The following is a 22,483-nucleotide window of genomic DNA, read 5'->3' as shown; positions in this document are numbered from 1 at the left end:
AGGTTTTGAACTCAATACATCTGCATGTTCATTCATAGCAACCTGAACTAACATTAAGTGTGAAGTTTTAAAAAGCACATTTATATAAATTATAATTCAAAGGAATGTCTTACAGAATGTCTGACTGCACTGCAAAGTATTCAGTGTATGATTACAGCATTACTGAACCATTGTTTTGTCATATATAGACATGGAGACACAGTGGTGTGGTATAATGAAGGAAAAAGCCAGTGTTTCAACGCAGAATTTATGCACTTACATTTAACCAATACTCAAATCTTCTATTGCCCAACTGTGAATGTGTGTACTTTATACACCCACCATCCACCCCACCCATCTCGAGCTCCATTTCATCAAAAAAAGATAAAAAGAAAAGATAAAATAACGAGTGCTCTTGAATATAAACTATTAATCAATTATGTGTGCACCTAAAAATAAATGGTAAAGCAATTTATTTTTTAATTCATCTTAATAAGTCAAGTTTGAACAACAGAGTTCAGAGGAATGTTCAGGATTATAGCACAACTATAGATGGCAGTAATTTGACAAGAAATATGTTGATATTTGTAAATGTAACTTTGATACAATATGGGATTTTAAATGTTCAAAATTAGGTTTGATACATACGGTTTCATTATTAAAAGGAAGGAAAAAACATAAACACATTTGTCTAGATAATTGTTTTATTGTTTGTTTAAAAATGTGTTTGAGGTAAACTGTTAATACGTACAAATAGTTTATTCCCCAACACCTCTGCTTGAAATACTAATGAAAATGTAGATGCTATAGTGCACCTGTAACAATAATGGACTCAAACATATTTACACACAGTAACTATAACTATAACAGAATCAGCACAGGGAATCTTTTTTTTTTTTTTTTTTTTTAAGCTTTTAAGCCACCTAGGATGAGTAAGTAAAGGGTCAGTGATAATCAATAATGAAGATTGCGTAGTATGGTTGAAAGTTAAAGAAAAAAAGACTTTAAGATGGGGTCATAGTCTTTTGAACAAAGTCAAACTTTAAGTCCCAAATGTCAACATGTGACTATAAATTTGTGATGTGTCTCTTTGAAGTCAGAGGTTCCTGACACACACAGCTACAAGGGATTGAATAGGCTCTGAATAAAAGTTTACTGTGTATCATAAAAAGCGTGTTTAGCTGGAGAATAATGGAAGAAGGTAACGGGCTGGTGATGCTAAAAGTCAGCGCACTCCAGGTGAAGCTGGAAACAAAGAGAGGTTCCAAGTCTTCTCAGAAGACACACTCGGATCAGCCTTCTAGCGAAACAGATCCCTAAAAAGGCAAAAGTTAACATCTGATACATCCTGCATCTCACAAACAGCAATTTAAGTCCAGCAACGAAGCTCAACATCCGGGAAACGCAACCCGATCTGCAAAAGACGTGGAATGTCTTATTTCTTTTCTTCCGCCCTTCAAACCCGGTAATGATGGAGGAGTAAAAAGCGACATGATTGGTGGATGCAGCCAGCAGAGGAGAAATGTAAACCCCTTCGTTTTGTTGCATCGGGGGGGTTGAAAACTGAACGCTCCCCTCTTGTTTTTTTCATTCCTTCAATGACAGCAGCAGGAGGCAGCCGGTCGGTGCGGTGGGAAGCTTCTCCCGGTACGAGAAGGATTTCCCGGCAAATCTGCGGTAAGGACAACAACACAACACCACCACCACCACCTAAAAAAAAGCAAGAGGCAGTGGGCATGAGGCTGACATCTATGCGAATCAGCAGGAAGGGTGGAAAATACACACAATACACAATGGTGTTGCCTGGGGCTGCCGCGATAGCTCTCAGACAAACCCGGGAGAGAGTGGCTCGTTTTTGCTTGCTTGACAGCTGCGGGGCCAATGGAAATATGCATGGAGCCAGCTGCGCTAGGCTGCAGCCAATGGAAAAATGTGAAACGCTGAGCTGCTACTGGATCAAAGTGGTAAGGTTAGGCTGGCTGCAGCAGCCACACCGCCGCCGCTGCTGCTAAACTTCCACCAAATAAAATGCTGTTTGTGTTTTGGCTGCTGCAGTGGCCATTTTAGGTAAGAAGCGCCCTTTGACTTAGGATGCGGCTTGTCTTTGTGAACGTGCGTGCGCGTGGCTGTGTCTAGACTGGCAGTGCAGAACTCCAGCATCCAGACTGAATGAACTCCGCGGAGCTGGTAGCTTTATGTGGATTAAATAGATATTGCGTGGAGTTCCTCTATTCTCCCTCCCTCTTCCCTTCTCTCCTCCCTCCTCTCCTCCTCTCTTCCCTTACCCTCCCCTACCCTACCCTCCTCTCCTCTCCCCTCCCCTCCCCTCCCCTCCCCTCCTCATCTCTCTCTCCCTCTCTCTCTCTCCCCTCCCTCCTCTGCCTGCTAATTTTTTATGCATTTTTCTAAACTGTCATGGCGATTTTGTGTCCTTGGAAATAAAAAGCGCCAGTGTTTTTCGGGCTAACCGGGGGGATGTCTCGCCGGTGAGAGCGTGTGTCCGGTGTCCGGAGCAGGTGAGCAGCCCGCTGGGGAGGTTTTTTCGGTGGAGAGATGTCCCCGAGAAGGAGTTTTAGAGGCTCTCCACACGTGTAAGGAGAGGGCTGTTATAATGTATTTACAACAGCGATGCAGTGACATTACAGAGCTAGCGGAGAAAGCTAGCGCGGTAGCTACGGGGGCTAACATGAAATGGGACACAGTGTATCCTTTTCTCTGTCGGTGTGTCCGGTGTGTGTTTTGTGCTTTTCGCCCCAAGTCGGCTTTTTACTCGCCGGGAACTTATTTTTTTTCCCTCCTAGCTAGCCCTCCCAACTTGTGGCAATCCAGTGCCTTGCAACATTCATGCTAGCTGTGCGCTAGCCTATGCGTCTGCTAGCATTCATTATAGCCAAAACCTCAAAGAGCTTTGATAAAAGCTAGTTTGTTAGCCTCATAGCCCCTTATGAAACATTTGTAGCTATAACAGCCAGGTGTGTATTCGGGGACATAATGAGTCATGCAAGCACACTGAGTCATTAAGTGAAAGTGTTGTCCCTAAATCCCTACATTTTCACCTGGCCAGGTGCACAGACAAAGGGTACTAAACGATAATCCCTATTACAATGACTTGGAGATTAATAGTGTTGCAAAGAATGTTTATGTGTAGGATAAGTGGAAACTCTTAAATTGTTTTTACCCAATCTGTTCTGACTCTACTGTCCAGTCTGGAAGACTAAGGTTGTGAATGTGGCTTGTGGTGTAGAGTGCTTTGAGTGGTCAGTAAGACTAGAAAAGACTTCTATAAATGCAAGTCCAGCATATGTACAGGATGTTTTCCCTTACCAGTTGGTATGGTGTAAGGCTGGAAGTAGTCCTTTGTATTTGACATAAATAACTGCTCCTATCTGTTGCTAGGAATGCATTTAGTTTAATTCAGTCAGTTTGTGAGAGCTGAAAAGTTGCATTGTCAATTCTCAGGATTTTCTTTGGTGGTTTGCAGTATGACTCACTTTGGTCACCAGGAGGCATGGTGACCCAGTATTTGCATGTTGGCCTTGTTTTGGTGTGCTACAGCCAAAAGATAAAGGATGCATGTCTTTTGACTGTGGGAGGAAAAAGACATGTAGGCTATTTGAAAACAATGTCCTGAATGCGCCTGTCTGCCTACTTGTACACCTATCCTGGACAAGTAGACAGGCTTTTTAATTTTGACTTGCAGAACTGCTGCGTTTCTTTAACTCCATCATTGAGAAAGCAGAGGGAATGAAAAAAACTTTTCTTTTCTCTTTTCCCCTTTTCTCAGTTGTTGAGACAGCTGACAGTTCAAGCAGTGCACATTTGTGTACACTGTAGTACACAAAGCTCAACTTAATTACATAAATTTATATAAATAGTTAAGAATCTTCTGTGCTATTATTCTCATACCGATGCCGGATGTTGACTCCATGGGAATTTTTACAGCAGCTGACATCAGTTGGCACCGAGGTCAGAATAACTGAAAGTTGAATAGTAGTATTGAACATCTTTCCTTCCTGTTAGATCACACCATTACCTTGCTAATGGTTATTTTTAGATTTATTTATTTGTGACCAAAAATTGACAGTCTTTAAACAGATATTGCTTTGTCATAGAAAAAAAATATTAACTTAAAAAAATGTTAGTTGAGGTAACAGGCAGACAGTTCTCACAAGGAAAGCTCTAAAAGAGCCACCTGTTGTAGAGAACTGCATGCTCAGTGTTTGAACATATTCTGCAAGAGCTTTTTCTCCATCTAAACCAAATAAAAGTGCGTTCGTCTACTTCATTGATCAGAAAAACCTGAACCATTGTATTATTTAATAATAAATCCAGATACGTACTGATAATCTGTGAGTCATTCCCTCTCCACTTTATTAGGCACACCTACACAGTTTAATGTAATACTGTGCCACACATTCTGTATTCTGAAGATTTTAATGCTCATTTTTTTTTTGTTCACATTCAGAGTGGTGTCAGTTCAACTATAAATCAACTGTTTAGTAGTGATTTTACATTGGATTGCGTTCCAACATATTGTTTTTAATCTGTTTGACAAATGACACAAACACAGCTCAGCTCAGTGTAACAAGACTAAGAGGTTTCCTGCCAAATAAAGCTCCAGAAATTGACATTTTCTTGAAATAATATCTCTGTGACGGTATCAGTTAAAACTTTTGTCTTTATAACATGTAAATAAAAGAGAGATTGCAATGATTTGTAAATTATTTAATATGTGTTTGTGTGAAAATAAACCAAAGGCAGATGATCAAATACTGAAACTGTAAATTCTTATTTGTAATAAATTTGATGCAAATAAGACATTTAATAAAATGTTCGAACAGGGAAAACTATAGATTTGGGGAGGGCATTTAAAAACAATCTATTTTACATATTGTCAGAAAATTCTGAGAAATCTCTGTACACAGGGTCTAATACAGAAAACCAGTATTGAATGCTTGTGATCTACTGGCCCTTGGGCAGCGCAGCATTAAAAACGGAAACTAGTGCATGTGCTTAGGAACATCTCTGAGAACCACAGGATTTTTGCTCAATGTACAAATGCAAGTTTCAACTGTAACATGCAGGAAAACGTATACATAAACAAGATCCAGGACCCCTGTCACCATCTTTGGGTTCAGTTGGGATGGACTTAAGTAAAGTGGAAACTGGCCTGCTCTCTAACCAGTTAAAATTGCTAATCCTTTTTTGGAAATCATGGAAACGGAATCCTTCATTAGCTTGGACCTGTAGTTAAAGGGAAGAAGGAAAAAAAACAAAACAGGCGTGCCACAGCAGACTGTCAGCAGCCCAGAGGTGTATGGGTTTTTTTTTTTTTCTTCATTTTTGCATTAACTGGCTTGACAAAAACTATTGCTCTTCTCTGTTAAGCCAGGCTTTCTGCTTCAGGATCTCGGCACGTTCACATTAAAAAGGGGCATTTCACGCTCTTCCGCAAACAAATGATCCCTATGAGTGTCGCCTGCTCCAATCAGATGTGATCAGTTGATGATGATAAAATGGTGAATCTAAAAAGTCTAAATCTGTTAACGATAAAGAACACAGTGAACATAACAATAGAATGCGAAACGGTTACAGTTAACAGTACAATTACATTAAGGCTGCTGAAAATCATTAACCTTGAAATATAACATTCAGTACACTCTTTGTTTATTTCTAACATAAAAGCTGTACTTTAGATATCTGAAACTGTAAACAGGATTCATTTAAAGTTTCATAATTATTATTAATATGCTGACTATTAGCTGATTAAAGTAAAATTAATTTTATTGATACAATATGCATTCTTACTGTGTGGTCTTTGTTTTGTAGCTCCAATTCTAGCAATATAAAAGTGGCTTGGCAGCAGGTTAGAATCAAATATAAAAATATGTATACATTTTCCATATCACCAAATACATGCACATTCCAAATGACAATATGATAAACAGTTTGAGCTGCTCTAACTTTACAGCTTGGCTTTTTTGTGATTTTTAGTAAGTTACAGCTTAAAAAGCTTGGAAAGAAAAGCATCTGGACTTCTTTAGACTACGCAGACTACAATGACCTGGATGACTGAGAATCTTCACAGACATGCAGCTTAAGAACTTCCACATATAAAATGTATTTGCCCTGCAAACAAGCTGAATTGCACTTAAATCATGCTATACATAAAAGAATTAGTAAAAATGTGGTGCATCTAGTCAATTATTAAACCGAAACGCTGGATATAACCTGCGCCGGTTATTTGTTCAGCATCATTTACCATGGTGATATAGCAAAGTTAAACGAGAGTCTCCTTTGTGACACACAAAACTCAGACTTTAAGTTTGTTATTGCTATCCATTAATCTTGCTTCATAGTACGCTCCTCAGATCTGGCTCACAGTAAAAACAGTTAGATTTTTATGAAATGAAAAATATGAAAGTGATGGCACAAACTGTTTATCTGCTGAAATCCTGTATCAATCAAGAATGAAATACTCACTTTTAAAACTATATCATTTTCCAAAGGGAATATGGTTAACAGAGGTGATGTAACACAGCAGCAAAAAACATTCGCTTCTAACTTTTCTGAAGTGTTGCTGACCTCAAATTTGGATGCATTTTCAAAAATGCTTCTTAGAACATTTGATATGATGTCTTTGTTGTTATCTATTAAATATCGGGTTTAAATAATTTATAAATCATTGTATTATGTTTTTATTTATATTTATTTAAACTTTAAATTCATTTATTTTAAAAGTACACATTTATTTATTAAAACAGTACTCTTTAACCTGTTTAACTTTTATTTACACAGTATCAAGTTCTGTGAAATGGTGATTATAAAGAGCTTTGGTACTGGAATAAACTTAGAGTTGGTGCAGATACAGTCATTGGTTACTTCATTAGGCACAAACTCCACCTTGGAACTAATATTGATCTCACCAACACAACTCTTTGTCTAACATATAATTTAATACAATTTATGCAGTTTCTTAATAATTATATTTTGGTAGGAGGTTTTGTGTTCAAGCTCAGCCTGAACAGTAAACAACTAATTATAATATTATAATAAAGGTGGTTTGACTTATAAAGGAAAAAAAACATACAATTTCAAATGCCCTTCTGTCATACTGCATAGATGTCTGTCGATGTTAGTCAAACTCCAGCTGTAGAAAGCAACTTTCTTCCCTTTCTTTGTATGAAGAGTTACGTTAATGCCAACCCTGGCCTTGGGTATTCATCCTGTGTGCTGTTAAACCATAGATCGTATGAAAGATGGAAATCGCTTTTTAAACCCAGAAGCAAAGACGCGTGTCTAAAACTCCATTCCTCGATGGCCGGTGTCCTGAAACTTTTACATGTGTCCCTACTGCAACACATCTGAATAAAATTCAGCCATTTGATTCATGTTAAAGCAGCTCATAAGTTAATGACCATTGGTGCAATACAAGTACTTTTAGAAGTATATTTTTCCCAACACATTTACTTACTCAAGTAAATTTAAATAAATGTAGGTAGGGTAAGGGGTTGCCACCTCAGCATGCAGTCAAGTTCTGTAGAGTTCTACTTATGACCTACTAATTTTATTCAGGCGTGTTTAGGGATGGGTACCGGTGTCCGGTGCCATGATGGCACTGGTTCTGACATAAACGGTAGTAACCAGACCGAAAAGCAGCGCACATTTCGGTGCTTTATTTCGGTGCTTTTTTTTCCTGAGCTGTGATACACTTCTAGCCAATCATTTTACGTTTCCGAGGATAGTAGACGGCCAGGTACGTACGTTCTTTTAGAGCAGAGCTACAGATTAAAAATGCCCAAGGCGAAGCGGTCAAAAGTCTGGCTGTACTTCACAGCAAAATATGCAAACTCAGCAGCCTGCAACAAGTGCTTTAAGCTGATACTGTGATACTGTCAAAGGAGGTAACACCTCAAATCTGATGAAACACTTGGCGACGCATAGCGTTTTTGTTAAAAGCCGAGAAATGCGCTGTATTTGATAGCTTGCTGCGAGACCTCACACCAAGCGCATCTACTGTGGGTGTGGTGCCTGTTATCAGACCCGGAGTTAGCAACATCCCCCAAAAACACGAAGAGGAGAGTCCTGGCCCCTAGCCCTGCCAGTGTAGCAGAAATAATGACGGATGATGATGGCAGCAGCAGCCGTTCTTCTCTGCGTGAGTAGCTTAATGTTGTTCGTGTGTAATTTACGTTGAGGAGGCTAACCACGTTATTACATTAATGCATGTAAGGTGAACTAGCAAACATCATCATAGCTACATGCGGCTGTCTTCTTGTTTGATGGCAGATACTCCCTTCACCCTGGCCAAAAAGGCTAAAATGACCAAAGAAAAAGAGGGAAACGGCTAAACATGAGAGGTTTTTGGATAAAGTTTGTGTTTTTTTTCCATTGTTTAAGCACTGCTTCCAGCCAAGAGTGATACCATATATGCCCCATAGCTGCAGAAAAGGCTAACATTGTTATCTTTTTACAAAAAACCAGCTGAACATGAGAGGTTTTTGGACCAATTTTGTGTTCTCCATTCTTTAAGCACCGGTTTGAGCACCGGCACAGTTTCAAAAGTACCGATTTGGCACCGGTATCGGATAAAACCTAAACGATACCCATCCCTAGGCGTGTTGCAGTAGGGACATAACGTTACAAGCTAACGTCACGCCAGCTACCATTAGAAACTAGGGTCCTAAAACTTTTAAACTACTTTCCCTCTGATCAACAGTTTGATTACATTCTTACATCACAAGAGTTTATTTGCTAAGTTCGAGTCTCCCCACTTTAGATCTACTTCAAAAATTTTTTTCTGTAACAGAAAAATCAATCAATAGCAGCGAACTGGAGGTTAGAGCAGCGCTTAGTGATGAAAATACAGATATTCTCAACCATTTACCAACATATCAGTGTGTCAACATCAAAATGTAATAAAAATCAGGAAAATACCTGAGCAGTGACTGTGGCCCACTTGATCCAGTGATTACAGTTCCAGGCAAAGTCCAGTGACTTGGGTTTGTTACCCATCTTTCCACAAAATACTGATAAGCATTCAAACTTTTGTAGGCCTTCATATCTTGTCAAATATAATGTGTGTTATTGTTGATAACATAATGATATAAATCTTGTGGTGTGAAGTCAGGAATAATGCCAGGATTACATTCCACAATAGGGCTTAAATATAAGAGAAAGAGAGAACTTTAAGAAATTAAGATAGCCACTACAGTGACCATCAAAATGATGAAAAAATATTGCCATGAACAGTTTATTTTGCGACACCACGAAACAAACAATAGCATAAAATGAAACAATAGATATTTTTATATCGTCATCCGATATATATCATTATATCGAACAGCCCTATTCCACAACATCAGTAAACTCAGTCGGGGGTATAAGTAGAGCTGGGCGATATAACGATATGTATTGCGAAATAACTTTTTCTCGATAGAAAAATTAAACTATTGCAATAGACCTCACCGCTCTTGTCCTCTTAAAAAAAAAGAAAAAAAAAAAAAAAGAAGAGGAAGAACAGCCAATCCAAATTAAGTAGTGCAGAGCCGAACCAATCACAGCTGCAGCGTCACGTCACGTGACTTGTTACGTACAGCACAAGTGCCAAGCCACACATGTGTATTTGTTTTGGGAAGCAGCCAGCCGCCGTGCCGCCCGGGTAACGGAGGAAATGAGTGTGCCGACTAGAGAAAAATCAACCGAGAGCGTGAGCGAAGGTTACCGAAGAAAAAACCGATGATGGTTCCAATGCCGGAGAGATTGTCGAACGGAAGAGCCATAGAAGTTCCGTAGTGTGAAGGTATTTCGGCTATTTCAAGTCTGACAAAAAGAGTAGCGCGCACTATAAATTGTGCCGAAAGCAAGTCTGGAAATACAATAAACCGGTGCATGCTCAATCTCTGACTGGTAGCGCTAATTCGTCATTCGGCTTTTGTCAGACTAAAGTAACTGTTAAAACTGTTTGAAAAGCTAAGCTATACAACAAGGAGAGATTGAGAATTTCCTTTTAGTTCTCAGTTTATTTGATATTGACAAAAGTTAGTCAATTTTGTCTGTTCTTCTGTAAAACAAACTAAGATTTATTTTTAGAATTAATATTTTGTTTCTAAGTGGAATTGACAATTTAGTCTGTTTCGTTTGTTCTATTTTGAAACTTAAACGCTTTAGCGGCTGCCTTTTGTGTAGTTTGCAATATTTGCCTTTATTTATCTGAAAAAGTCTCATGTTTCTTTAGTACATCTACCCTGTTGAACTTATTATGGGAAATAAATATTTAAATCAAAACAAGCTGCTGATTATTTCACATTTTACTTGTGAACAACGGCACATTTAAATCTTACAAATATAGTTATTTGGCTTATATTGAGATATATATCGTTATTGCCTGAAATGAAAAAAACATATCGTGATATGAAAAAATCTTATATCGCCCAGCTCTAGGTATAAGTTAACATCTTCGTCCCTCCCTCATCAAGTTTCTCCACATAACGATTTAGAAGCTTGTGATGAAACATTGATAGAGGTCTATTGGAAATTGGCTTTCTGTCCTGAACACTGTGAGCAAGGTCATGGTCTCAGTCACTCACTTTGGGTCCTGTTGAATTTTAAAAATTTCAACAGTATTATAAATCTGTGTTTCAGAAAGGAGGATTATCTGGGGTATGTTCATTGGCTAAAAACTTGTTATTGACAAGTGGTTTGACATTTGGAAGCGCCGCCGTCTTCTCACATCTAGTTTTATAAACCGCTGACATGGACATGGTAAAAATGCTCATCGCTCATTGTTTTCTTTAGTCAAAATGGGTGGTGTCAAAGTAACGAAGTCCATCTTTCTACTGTTTTTGCTTTAAAATATACATATAATGTAATTACTTTTGTACTTAAACATCAAGTGTAACAAACAACTTCTTCCTTACAACTGAAATTGTAGTTCATAGAAAGAAAATTTGGAAGGTCACCTTAATGTCCGGATATGTAAACCTTATACAATGCAAGATTCATGTGAAACCTACAATCTCTCTTACTATAAATGATCTTGTTTAATAAACATATACTTTTAAATGCTGGTTTAACAAAAATGTAACCAATATTGAGTATTTTAATGTACATGCTCTGTTTAGGAGATTCATTGTCAATTCTCTATACTTAAAAATAACTTTAGTCACCATTAAAATTATTTAATCTGAGAAAATAATCTTTCAAACAGTACATTTTGCGATATTGTCATGAACACATTTGTCATTAAACTTAAAAAACAAACAAAAAAACAAAACATACACTGACCTCTTTCTTGACAGGAACATCGTGGCTGCCACACATATAGTTTTCATTATTTTTCTACAGTTCACAATGTGCAGCTGAATTTCAAGCAACTTGTAAACTTTTTACTTCTTTGCTGAAGATGATCACATGAAAGTAATCCAGTTGTGCTGGAACAAAGGCATTGGAAACTTTTATTGTGACATTTGAAACTCTTTTTTTCCCCAGCTGGCAGTCCTATGTCCATGTTACTCTACAGACTGCGTTATCTGTGATCCACTGTTTTGCCCAGTGGTTTTGCTGCATTCTGCATTTTGCACATTGTTGTTATGGTGGAATCGTATACCAGTAATCCATGCAAAAAGGCTTTTAGTGTGTTATTACTTAGTGTTTATTTGTAACTTTTCCACATGAAAAATGTTAATGTGTAATATGAATTTCGGGTGCAAGGTCTACCATGGAATTTAGTAAGAGAGGAAAGCATCAGTGAAAAAAATGACTCTTAATCTTTGGAGGAAATCAGCTTTTCAGAAGAACCTTTGGTTGATCATTTGCATGTACTATGTTGGCACCTAAAAGGAAAAATGCAAGGATGTCAAGTAATTTAAAACCTTTCGATTGTAATACACATTACATGGTTCTGTGTGTTGTATCTAATCTTAAAGAAGTGTTCCACACCATTGAGGCATATGGTGCCGTCAGATATCTTTGTTGCACTCTGAGATGTTTACAGTAAACCTGTATTGATGGTTTACTACTCAGTTGAACCATTTAAATTAAACCAACCATAAAATTGATCAGCTGTCCATGTAACGTGTATAACATGTTCCTTATTAAACTCTTATTAAAGAGTTTTAAAGCTTGTGATTATAAATATTATGTTATTATAGTTATGAAGAAATGACAGGATAAATTAAATTTCTTCATTATGTTCAGCTTTCTCCTGGTGTGCTTATTTATTGTTGTTTAAGGGGCAGTTTATGTGCTAGTGTTTCAGTTTATCACTTCTGTGGATGGAGACAGAAGAAATTAGATTTAAACTGATCAACTGATTGTACGATATGCATCTCAGTTAGTGTGAGTCAGCACCTCAGAGGAAATGCAACACTGTCTTCTCTCGATTATCCCACTTTGCATTTTGCATTTGGGTGAGAAGGCAGCTATGCATTCACATGAGAGTTTGGTGTAGCATTAAAATTATGGTGATGGTAATCCTTGTGAAATCTGTTCAGCTGTTAAAGCATCCATATGAGAAATTCCAATGTATTGGTAGTGGAAGTTGGATTTTGATTTATTTAGGTCATTATGTCTCATCATAACTGGATTAACAAGAGCATATATTTAGATTGTCAAGTATATTATGATTTTTCTCCTAACGATTTAAAAAAAAAAAAAAGTTTGTTAAACTAGCATCAGTTAGCATCAGTTTTTATGTCGACATATGTGAGCTGATATGAAAACTTTTATTAAAAGACAATGTAGAAAAAGATCATTCAGGAATTTCAGAGTACACATCACAGGGTATAAACAGGGATAAATAAAACCAATAAAAATAGAGGAATAGACATTGATTATATGCCTGTAATACAATACTCAAGTCTTCAGTGTAAAATGCTGTAAGTTAGTGAGCGGCTGTATGGTCATGTCGTTCACTGGGTGGAGAAGGTAGGCGGGATTCACTTGTGACCTTAAATATAGCACACAATGGTGCGCTCTGATGTGTGGCTCATGTCAATGCCACAACACTATAGCAGATTAGGTAGGCTGGATACTTGGCACAAGGAAAGATGAAAACTGTGTCATCAGCATCAGCAGCAGGGTTTGAGATTTAGAGGTGATAAGTAATTAACCGAGAAAGATGAATCTAAACAGGGCTCCCTCTGACACCATTGTCCGCTGCTTTGTTTGTTCCCTCTTGGAAGCGTCGAACAGCTGAAGCAGGGATGGAGTGAGGAGGAGCTGTGTTCCATTTTTAAGGCGCGCTCCGCTCTTTGTGCAAGCTAGCACACACACACACGTTTGGGAAAACGGGGCTGAAATTTGGTTCTGATTTAGCACAGCCGGCTGCTCCTCTTCATCCCTCTAGCGAGTTGTCTCCTGATGATTCTCAGACTCAGCAACAGTATGGCTCTTCTGCTCTTTTGTGCAAGGGCAAGTGACTGAGTGACGGGAATAAGGTCACTGAAGAAAGAATGGGTCTCTCCACTGAGATGGCCTGGTAGGATTTCTGTCTGTTGCTTTAGAATAAGTCTGCCCTAACACCCACTTTTTAAGGTTGTAAAATGAAAATCCTAGAGCCGTTTCCTTATAGAGATAATTTCACAGGTAAAACAGTTACTGGAAAAAGGGTAGTTACTAGGGCTGAACGATTATGGAAAATCTAATTGCGATTTTTTTTGCCCCAATATTGCGATTGCGATGCGATATGCGATTATTTTTTAAGGTCTTTGTCTTCTGTATTATTAAACAAAGACAAGCAATACATCATATAGTATGGCCAATACTATATTACATTAATTTTAAACTGTTCTTTCCTGGAAGACAGACCTCTGTTATGATGACATGAGGTGATGCATGAATTGATGACTGACATTTTTATTTAACTTCTTCAATCACAACAGTATATTTGAACATACACAATAGTTTATTTTTAGCTTACAAACATCTGAGCATAAAGTGCTGACAAGGAACCCTGGTGTAAACATTAAAATGAAAGTCAGTACAATGTGCAGATTGCAGAAATATACATAAACAAAATCAGTGGCTTTACCACACTCAGTTTTTCGACATCTGTGAACTACTAGACAGTCAATTCAATTAAAAAATAATATTAAATAAATAAAACTAATAAATAAAAAATACACACATCTTACTGATCTCTGCAGTCAGTAACATTACACATAAAGTGCAAACATAATAGCAATTGTATAAACACACACACAAACACGCCTTTAAAATTTAAAGGCGTGAAATTGGACGGTCTAGCCTTCTGAATCAGAAGGCTAGTTCTGATTAGCGTCACCGCTGTCTCGGTGGAGTTTAATAAACTCGGCCGTCTGCTTCTTGCTATCTAAAATATAACCAGACACTGGCGTAAATTCTCGACTGTCTCATACTTCTGTTTAATAAGTTTTCTGTTTGACGTTTAGTCAGCTGTGTGAAAACCAAGGAGGAACCCACCCGGGGGATTAATAAAGTTTTATTTTATCTAATCTAATAACTTTAATCTCAGCCAAACCGATTTACTCACGAACAAACAAAACACTGAAAAAAGCCCAACAATAACATTTTTAGGTTGTCTAAGTGACTTATATATTACGTTTAACCCGAGCAGCGAAACTCCGCGGTGATCTGAAAATGATGTGCCGGGAGTTGTGCCGTTCTCGGCCGCATCAGTAACCCTCGAGCTCCCGGCTAGCTGTCGAGCTGGTGGGTAGCAGACGCCTCTGAAAACGTCGAAGCACTTTTGCAAATATGGGATATCTTGATAAACCGAGCAGATATTTGATGTTTACACAACTACTTTCTCGCCTGAAAATATGTTAAAAGTTTATTTTGTGACCCAGAAAGATTAGTATGAGTAATTTTAAAACTTAGTAGCGGCCGCCATTGTTGGAAACTGGAGTTTGGCTGGGCCGCGCTATGAATTCTGGGATATGGTAGTAATTTGGACAGCCTTCGGCGCGTCGCTGTGACGTAATCGGTCTACAAATGCGGCCTCAGGAGGATGCAGCCCATGAATTTGGACATGTCCAGAGTATAATCGCAGCCTTTGCGGTTAGAAAATTGCACTTGATCATGTCGCGATATTATCGCAAATGCGATATATCGTTCAGCCCTAGTAGTTACTGAGTGGGAGGAGGAAAAAAAACTATTGTCTTTTATTGATTAATTTCTCAGTTAATATTTGGCTACAATTTCTAAAAGCAAATGGAGACGTTTTTACAGTGGCCTGAAATGTAAACTTTTTTTTTGTCATATTTGGTTAAAAATGACTTAAAATAAAGTCATTACATTAGAGTTTGGACAAAATTTTTCATATATATAATTTTTAATGTATAATTTATGTATTTTAATATTTGCATTTTCATAGAGAACACAGGCACACACACATCCGGTTGTTCAGTCTGACGTCAATAGCCGTGTCTGGACCTAAACTCCGCTACAGGTCCATATTTTTTATTAGTATTAGTATTAGTTCCTCCTACGCCGAGCGGCGCATCGGTCCATATACAGTGGGGCAAAAAAGTATTTAGTCAGCCACCGATTGTGCAAGTTCCCCCACTTAAAATGATGACAGAGGTCAGTAATTTGCACCAGAGGTACACTTCAACTGTGAGAGACAGAATGTGGAAAAAAAATCCATGAATCCACATGGTAGGATTTGTAAAGAATTTATTTGTAAATTAGGGTGGAAAATAAGTATTTGGTCACCTCAAACAAGGAAAATCTCTGGCTCTCACAGACCTGTAACTAGGGCTGGGCCATATTATACCGTTCACGGTAATACCGGTATAATGTTAGGCAACGATAGGAAAATGAAATATCGCGATAGAATATGAGTAAAACGCGCATGCGCAGTGCCTTTGTTTTCATACGCACATGGCCGATTGTTGAGTGAAACAGATGAACCAGAATTGGTTTGTAAAAATGGTGCAACTTCAGTGATGTGGAACTGGTTTGGTGTTTGTCCGTCAGATACACGACAAAGCACATTTTTTGCAGAACATGCAAGCGGCCGTTGTTATTGTCGTATTTGTGGGACTAAGATGCTCTTAAATCTGGGAGTAATCTGGGTCCTAAACTCCGTATGCTTCAGGTCAAACGAACACTGCAGCATCACTGAGAGTTAAAAACTGTCTCAATTCTTTCATCTTTAATAAAACGATCAGCATTGCTGCTTAACCAGGTGAAACTATGAAGTTTAACTTCCAGGCATCCATGAAAATAAAATTTATTACATTTAACGGAGTTAGAAGTTAGCAGGAAGCTAGCGGAAGTTAGCTCGCTAGTTTCGCTAGTTACCTAAGCATGATATTGCATGTTCTGACTGAGAGATTTCTGAAAAAATTCAAACGTACAGCTCTGCTATCACTTCCAACATAAATGAAGACAGGAAACTAAACAGCAGTGACGTTTGTAGGGTTACTGAAGTTGGGCTAGCTGGTATATAATGATGTGCTACCTGATCGCTAGCGACACAGCTATGTTAGCATAACATAAACAGTGAAGCTGGAGGACGAACACTAACACTTTTCCACTTATAAAAGTTAACGTTAAAGTTCCTGATAATTAGAGACAAATGCAATCACATGGCAGGATGCTGTAAACGGACCAAACTTCAGTCAGGAGAACAACTGAGATAATCCTTCCACAATACAAGGTTAGTCATTAATATACTGCAACAACATGGGAATAGAGCAGCTGCCAGAGAATTCAACATTAATGAATCAATGGTACAGAAGTGGAGGAAGCAAGAAGAATGAGTTTAATAAAGTTTGATTTATCTGACTGCTTTGTTTCGCTTAATGTGCCTTATAATCCCGTGCACCTTATGGTCCGAAAAATACGTACTGCACACTGCAGTTTAATGTTGCAAAGCACCTCTTTTTAACTTCAGTGGATATTATACATGGTTATGCTCAGGATATGTCAGCCCATTTCTACTGGAAATGCCTTTGGGTTAAACTTTCAGCAAGGAATTTGCATTTGCACTGTTACATTTTTATAAAGCTTTAATGTACATAAAAACCAGCTTCTTGTTTAAGTGAAAATAAATGGAAGGTTGTCTTTTTGCGCTAGTAATGTTGTGGAGTTGTATTTTGTCTCGCATCAATTATATCGTCAGTTATATCGTTATCGCAAATTTTCAAATATATATCGTGATAAATATTTTTGGCCATATCGCCCTGCTCTACCTGTAACGTCTTCTGTAAGAAGCTTTTCTGTCCCCCACTCGTTACCTGTATGAATGGCACCTGTTTGAACTCATCATCTGTATAAAAGACACCTGTCCACAGCCTCAAACAGTCAGACTCCGCCATGGCCAAGACCAAAGAGCTTTCGAAGGACACCAGGAAAAGTATTGTAGACCTGCACCAGACTGGGAAGAGTGAATCTACAATAGGCAAGCAGCTTGGTGTGAAAAAATCAACTGTGGGAGCAATCATCAGAAAATGGAAGACCTACAAGACCACTGATAATCTCCCTCGATCTGGGGCTCCACGCAAGATCTCATCCCGTGGGGTCAAACTGATCATGAGAACGGTGAGCAAAGATCCCAGAACCACACGGGGGGACCTGGTGAATGACCTGCAGAGAGCTGGGACCAAAGTAACAAAGGTCACCATCAGTAACACACTACAACGGCAGGGAATCAAATCCCGCAGTGCCAGACGTGTTCCGCTGCTGAAGCCAGTGCATGTCCAGGCCCGTCTGAAGTTTGCCAGAGAGCACATGGATGATACAGCATTCATATACTGCTGCATGGGATGGGCTGTAGTTACATCCTAAGGTTTTAAAAACTGAGCTTAAATAAATGATTAGCAGTAATAAAAGCCGAGGGAGGTCAACAGTGATCACTGACTGTTTTAGGAGCTTTTTGAGATCAAATAGAAGAAAATACATAATGCTCCTGCTCGTTAATTGAACGTGTCTGTGATCCCTGCAACCCTTATGTCTTCTATTAAATGTGAGTCTATTGTCTTACTGGTCTTCCAACTTGACTTTCAATGTTTTGATCAAAAATACAGTGTGACACATTTAAAGGCTGTAACGATTATGTCATTGTGTCTATTATGTGGATAATTAACGTATAAATAAATTATGTCCTTATATAATGCACACTTGATACAGATCATAACATTTGAAAGTTTAAAAGCAAAGCCCTACCAGTATGCACAAACTATAACATACTTCCTAAGTTGTTACTGCCAGCTGTAAAAAGGAAAAAACTGTTGATACACAAGCCTGGACTATTAAATTCCTAGGGTGTTTCAACTTGTCCTGATTTTATATTTTTAGTCAACAGACCATATATAGTGAGTGGCATATTATGACGATATTGTAACAATACAGCTCTGTCTGAGTCGAGACATTTTTGCATGCAAGTGTTTTCTGTGTTTTTTACATTTCAAATGCAGTCTTTGTTGTTCACATACCCTGTGGTGCACGCATGTGCGCTTGTTTGTGTTTGCATATGAGTTCTGTCACATAAGGCTGCAAAATAAGTGAGCAGTAGAGGGTTGTTTGATATTTGGAAACGGCATGCTCTTGCATCAATATTCATGGGTGACAGGTGTGCAGGGATAAAGGAATGTAACACAGAAGTTTTAAAAAAGGAAAAGCCTCCACAGGATGTCTTTTTGACTTCCATTTAGACTTGTTTCATTTTTATTTCTTTTTTTGGGCAGCCTTTCAACTATAACAAGAAATTTACACCTTCTTTACATTGCTGTTTCCCATTTTCATGCACTTTTCTGTCATCTATGATTATCTAAGTATGCACATACATTCATTTGTTAGTTATTTGTAATGTTGAGGAAGTTGTTTCTGTTCTGTCACATGCACTAAGATCTGGATATGTACAATGGCTGCGTAGCTTAACTTTAAATGTATTGAATCTGTCAGAAGGTAAAACGTTTTTGTTAAATTGGATGTCGTGCCAGTGCATCTATCATGACATCATCTTTGTCTTTTTACTGAAGTTGTGATTTTTACTCCATGGAGTGACAGTGTTATAAAACTGACTCTCATCCAAATTAAGTGTTACTGGAGCTGTTTAGCTCACTAAAGGATTTGCTATCTTGAAATGGTTGAAACGTCATCAATGATTCAGTATTTGCATTTTCTCCACATATAAGCACACTGACAATTCTTGTTCATACTTGTTCATAATCCTTATTTTCAAATGCTTTGGAAAAAGCAATGACATTAAACTACATGTGGTTTTTAAAATAATACTTTAGTTAATAAAAAAATAGTTTGCTTTATGCTATTTGACTTAAATATGGTTATAGCAGGCCCAATGCTGCAACCTTCTGGAGTCTAATTTCCCTTCATAAAATCTGGGACTACATTGCCCAGCAGACACATTTGCATAAGGTTCATATCAGCACTTAAAGGTGTTAGATGCATATTAATTTACCATTGTGATAGTTGAAGGTATTTGTCCATTGGTGAGACAAATGGGTATACATTCTACATCCCCCCCCTTTTTAAGTCATAATCATTAGCACTAATATCATGGAACTAGGATGACCTGGGGACCTCTGGTAAGTTGTAATAATTGCAGAGGTCATTTGTGGTCATTTGTCTTTTGCAACTCTGCCATGTCTGCAGTTTACAAAGTAAAAATTCTACAGCAAATTACCCACCACACCCCACAAAAAACAGATCTCAGAATAAGTCCTGTGTAAATCAGTATTTCAATGGCCTTTATTGCCTTTTAAATTGTTTTTCTTTTTAACCTTTTTTCTTTCTTTTCTCCTAAAGAGTTGTGGAGACTGTGTAGGCAATTATAAAATTAGGAGCGTTACACAGCACTGGGCACAGAAGGAGCACGTTGAAATCTATCAGGAATTCCAACATTTGTTAGGGAACAATTTGAAATGTTTCAGCAGGATCCACAGTTATTATGTGTCAGCCTAAATATGTCAGTAAATTTGAGGAAAAAATGAAAGGAAAAAAAGAAAACTAGTCAGTGATAAATCTAAAAAACACAACAGCTTACACACTGAGTGGCTTCAGCTTTTGTGTATTAAATTTAAGAAAAACCCTGACTTTGCATCAAGTCGAGATTAAACTAGATTTAGGCCAACACACTTGCAGTTTTATCAGTATAATGCAGTACTTGTATTTACAGAAAGGATTTTTTGCACCAAAAATAACTGAGTCCCATGTGGCAGAGACGTGTGCTGTCGACACACTTAAGTCATATCTATACTATGGTCTGTGTGCAGGAGATAATGTAATCTCACCTGGATCATCGAGCTGCTAAAGTGGAGGAAAATTAAACTCTTGACATTGGTCTTTTAAGTTAACTGCTAATATACAATGAATTTGAGTGCTAGTTTATATTTTTATTATTTTACCTAAACTGCTTATATATGCAAATATTGTCATTTATAGCAATGAGAGAGGAAGTCATGAGGTATGCTGTATTTTCCTGTTTTCATACTGCTTCACTTTCCCTCTGTGTTCACTCAGTCCATGCCCCCTTGTGACCCGTCTTCCCACGTGACAGACATAACGCATCACACAAGCCCTACATTTCAGGTTTCACTGTCTGCTTACTCCAGTGTTAGTGTCTCAGGCAAGTGCTTTGGGGCACTCTAAGGATTATTGGGATGCTTGAGTCACATTTATTGATGTGTTTCTTCTGTATTTCAGTCCATCAGCATTATTGGTAATGTGACAGCTGTACAGCTGTCAAAAAAGTAATTGGTTGTCATTTTTCAAGCAAAAATGCTTATAATAAATGAGAAACCTTGAGGTTTCAGGCCTCTTTGTCAAACATATCCAGATATTTGGATCCTTGGATGTCCAGTCTTTCAATGTGCGATGGGCATTTAAAAACACCATAGCATTCTTTATTAATAGCTACATGTAGCATATCTGTAAGGGGCATCCAAAACTAATATTTCTTTTACTTTGCATTATATGCTGTACTGATCTTTATGACAGGTGCACTGCAAAAATTAAGTGCCTCAATAATCACAGACTGTCATCTTCACTTGCAATTAAACCATCTAATTAGCAGAAAATATGGTTTGTTGTTTTAAGGATTATGAAAGTGGGGGAGTTCAGGCTCCCCACTTTTAAAACAGTGGGGAGTCTGAACTTCTTCTGCAGATACTGCAGTTATCCTTAATGGTACAGTGAGGCAGGTGGTGGGAGTACCTGACTGTTTCTGCTGCTGCAGAGTAGTGCACCACAGATGCCATTTTATCATCAGAGTGTTAAGCAGCAAAAGGTGGATTTTGCTGAATGTCATGTACACTGTGTTCAAAATATGAGGAGCACCTGCTCTTTCTGAAAAGCACAGTGGAGCTGGTTCCAGGCAATTGATATCACCTGTACTAAATCTGCTTTTTTCTTTCCAGCAAAAGGCAATAGGTTAAATATGTTAAAAGAATGAAATCATAATTGAGTAGCTGGGAAAAAGGCATTTACTGCACTGATTATCTTTTAAGTTAGTCCAAACATCTATTGGCACCTTCAGTCTTTAACTGACCTTTTTTTCTCTCTCCTGTTAATCTGGTCCGTCGCCAGAAAAGAAATCTAGGAACAAACATCTTACCTGGATTAAAATGCTATTAATTTAAAATCAGCAATATTCCTCATAACTCAGCTGTTGTAAATCACTACATCAGTTGTTTGTTTTCTGTCCTTCTTGGTCATCATTCTTTCTTTTCTTTAAAAAAACAAAAGAAACTGATTCAGGTATGTGGAGAAAATGTGTTTGGGAGATATCGTAGAGAAATCGGCATACTCTTGTCTTCCACTGAAAGACTTGAATGGAAGGAACTGTATACTGTAACATGAGGCACAAGGTAATCTTTTTCTTTTCTTTGAGTCATTTCTATTGCACTGGTGCTGTGTACACCTTTTTTGAGTTGGACACCCAAGTGTACTGTGCTCCTGTTTAGTTTTATGGTTATGTTGATGTAGAGGATTGGCAGTTTCCATTTAAACCAGGTTTTACTACTGTGTTTGCATATCGCAAAAAAATGCCATGCATAGCTTTGCACTGTTTTAAACTCATAAATATGCACTGAGCAATCCTTTGACGTGTGTTTATATTTATCATTGTTGTGCTCAGAGGTGAATGAACTGAGGAGAATTCTGATGTTATCTGTAAATGAAATTAAGTTGCATTAAGGCCATGCTTCACTTTTTTTCACAATGAGGAACTGGGGATCCAGTGCAGATTTCTGTTGTTCCCTAATTTGAAAGCATCAGAGCTATGTCTTTTGTAGCAGCTGACCAAAACAGAATTAAGATTTGTCCACATGAAATGTGGATTTTCATCTGTCAAAATTCTTCTTCCTCCTCCTCCTCCTCTTCCTATTATTATTACTATTACTATTAGGGGCATAACTGCTTTGATTGATAGGTGTCCAGACACAGGTACCTGGGGCCTGTGTCTGTTAGGCCTCATTTCACTACTTTGAATCATTAAACTGGATCCCTTTACAGTTTGTGCTGTTGAAGCCTTTTGAGACTTTTTTGAGTCCCAAAA

The 22,483-nt window shown here is 38.0% G+C and overlaps 1 protein-coding gene across 3 annotated transcripts in view; it reads left to right on the top strand.

The window, feature by feature from the left end:
• The first annotated feature begins 558 nt into the window (after positions 1-558).
• chd6 (chromodomain helicase DNA binding protein 6) overlaps positions 559-22,483 on the top strand; it is a 97,278-nt gene continuing 75,353 nt past the window's right edge. The window contains exon 1 of one of the 3 annotated variants that reach the window (XM_085407125.1): positions 559-1,656. The gene's annotated coding sequence lies outside the window, so the exon portion shown is untranslated. Of the gene's footprint in view, positions 2,047-2,089; positions 2,496-22,483 lie in introns of those variants that run through there. The other 2 variants (XM_085407126.1, XM_085407124.1) reach the window with 2 other exon arrangements.

The sequence above is a fragment of the Rhamphochromis longiceps genome, linkage group LG5 (assembly GCF_057381845.1).
Source record: "Rhamphochromis longiceps isolate RC_006_pf linkage group LG5, R_longiceps_female_GT1.1, whole genome shotgun sequence".
Lineage (NCBI taxonomy): Eukaryota > Metazoa > Chordata > Actinopteri > Cichliformes > Cichlidae > Rhamphochromis > Rhamphochromis longiceps.
This window is presented reverse-complemented; position numbering and strand designations above follow the sequence as displayed.